The sequence below is a fragment of the Formica exsecta genome, unplaced genomic scaffold (genome assembly GCF_003651465.1).
Source record: "Formica exsecta isolate Colony F162 unplaced genomic scaffold, ASM365146v1 scaffold31, whole genome shotgun sequence".
Lineage (NCBI taxonomy): Eukaryota > Metazoa > Arthropoda > Insecta > Hymenoptera > Formicidae > Formica > Formica exsecta.
Window position 1 is genome coordinate 1,344,972 of NW_021850355.1, and position 2,695 is coordinate 1,347,666.

The 2,695-nt window shown below is 39.4% G+C and overlaps 1 protein-coding gene across 2 annotated transcripts in view; it reads right to left on the reverse strand.

Annotated features, from left to right (window-relative positions):
• The window catches only part of LOC115237782 (muscarinic acetylcholine receptor gar-2), a 37,578-nt gene extending 35,134 nt beyond the window's left edge, over positions 1-2,444 (reverse strand). For both annotated transcript variants that reach the window (XM_029811056.1, XM_029811055.1), the window contains exon 1: positions 1,730-2,444. The gene's annotated coding sequence lies outside the window, so the exon portion shown is untranslated. The remainder of the gene's footprint in view (positions 1-1,729) is intronic.
• Positions 2,445-2,695: the final 251 nt, after the last annotated feature.

The following is a 2,695-nucleotide window of genomic DNA, read 5'->3' on the forward strand; positions in this document are numbered from 1 at the left end:
TATATATATATATATATTTGCAAAAATGGGAATATCATATTTAATGTCTTGATGACTGCTATTATACATCTAATTTACACAATAAATTCGTGAAGTTACAAAAAACAAATTAATCTGATGCCGACTATAAAATGTTAATGAAATTAAGCTACGACCAAACATACAAATTAGACTTCGTCGTTCTTGAAATGATTTCGCATAAATGATAATGGGCGATACACGATAATCGAACGACACGTCAATTATCATCGCATTTCGTCGGTTCTGTCGATCAGTCGATCGTAGGTCAGGGCCATCCGCATCGCATGGGGCAACAAAAAAGAAAGAAAAGAAAAAAAAGATCCGATAATGTCTCTTCATAGGACACAATCGCGACAGCCATATTTTGCCAGAGATTCTCTTTTTTCCGTTCGAAACTTGCTCGGCCTGTCACTCACGACCTCGATACCGCCTGGTCGAGCAGAATAAAACGATCTAGAGTTCGTTTACATCGAGGGCTGCTGCGAGATCGTGTGAGACTGCAACTCTTGCAGATGGTTAAAAACATATGATCCAGTCCTTCATCACATATTTAGCATTAGATTATATGATTATCATCTCCCGTTGACATTGAACGCAACGTGCACAGATTGGACAAATAAATAAACATTCAGTAGTAAGGGGTAATAGATGACACAAAAGATTTAAATAAAAATTGAAAATTGAAACATATAAGAGGTGCACACAATAAGCCAAACGCAATTTTAGCGATATTGATTATTTTCATTGTTAATGAAATAATATAAGTTTTACTTTAATAATTTGATTTAAAAGTATTCATAAAATAGTTATATCTTTCTTTTATCGCTTTTCTTAATTTTATTATATATTACTCAAATATTTTAATAGAAATAATAGCCAATGATGTTTGAAACACATGAAATATTTGAGAATGCACATGCATTTATTTGTTGCGGTGCATATTTTTAAGATGAACTCGATTAAAGTATGACTATTATACTGGTAGCTAATTTATATTTTTTATGACGTGACGAACAAAATATAAAGCGGAATAACATGGTGATTTTCAAAATGTGGCGACGAATAATATCGGTTGGACATGAGCACTTATTGAACTCTGAATTAAATATTACATACATTTCTAATTCGTGTTGTAAGCATTTTAAATAATTGTTGAAAATGTAATTTACAGTTTCTACTTTTCCTTTACTATTGCACGACATATAATTACGTACCCAACCAAAATACAGTAAAAATTTTTTGGTTTTATTTATTAATTTTGCCCAGCTGACATGAGTGATAACTTCACATTTATAAAGCAATGCACGATTAAATAGACATTTTCTAAAAAAAAATGCTTGTAACAAGATAATATTTTCGACATCTTACCATTCTCGAAGGAAAAATATAAAATTAAAGTTTTTATTTCTATTCTTCAAGATTTGCAATAAAGTTAAAAAAGGAATTTTAAATGTACTGATTGGTTGAATTGCTGGCATTTCTTTCATCTTAAACTTTGATTAAAAGTATTTGATGTTAATTTTTAAGTTTGATGATAAAGTTTCAGAATAATATAATTTCAATATGAAAAGGGATAAGCTATAATATTCTCGTTCTTTCTTTGACGATAAGACATCGACGTGCAGACAAAATTCGCCTCTTTGTGTGATCAACCAATCAAATATCCCCTCAAAATGCACGGCAACAAGTAACCAAGTGATAGCCTCACCTCGCGCGCCTTCCGTCTGGAGGACAGAGCCGAAATAGGCCACCGGAACTTTGAAACTTCAGCCCTTAGTACTCCACGCGGACGCACGAATGCGAGTTCTTAGTTCCATCTTCCGTGCACGGGTCGGCGCCAATTTCTCCGATCGGCACGCGACGACTGTCACCTGACAGCGCGACGACCGACGGCCATCGTGGATCGTTTCGCGGCATTGGTACATCGATTATTCAACGGTATCAATCAACACTTGACGTCCACGAGGAGTTTAGGAGGAATCCTGCAAACCTTGGTATTACCTTGGAGCGTCCTCAAGCGACTCCACATTTATGCTCGTTGAATACCGTCTCGATCGTTAGTCGCAGAATCGCCGCGTACATTTCAATCGATTCGATCGTTCTAGACCCGTTAATCTGCGTTCAACGATCTTCCACGCGATTGTCCTTGATGATAAGTCGCGGTCGGCTCGATGTTGTCCGATGGAAATGTCAGATTCTGAGAGGTTGATCTTGTCGAATTAAATCACCGGACACTCGACGAGCACGATCTACAGGGACATCTTCGCGCACGATGTCCCTACCGGGCTGACCCAGTCGGTCCGTTTTCACTCGCTGCTCCCTTTCGCACTCGCGCGTCGCATTATGTATTCGCACGTGACACGTCCGGACGAGCGCGATTTAATAAGAATTTGTATTGACAAATCACGTGTGTCTCGAGTGATCGTCGCGACAACATGTATTTTACGAAGCATCGATTCACGATCGATGGTGTCCGAGCCGCGAGCCTCTGTTGACTACTTCCAGTCCAGATGTAGGCTTTCTGCCGCCCGCCGTTCTCGGACACGATCTTTCAAGGTGAATCGCTCGACGAACACGCGGCGAGGATTCAAGTGAGCGCCGGTAAGCGTCGCGACGCCGTGCACCGTCGTCAACCCCGTTCCGGCACACGCGTGCGCAGGAGCTCTCGACGCTC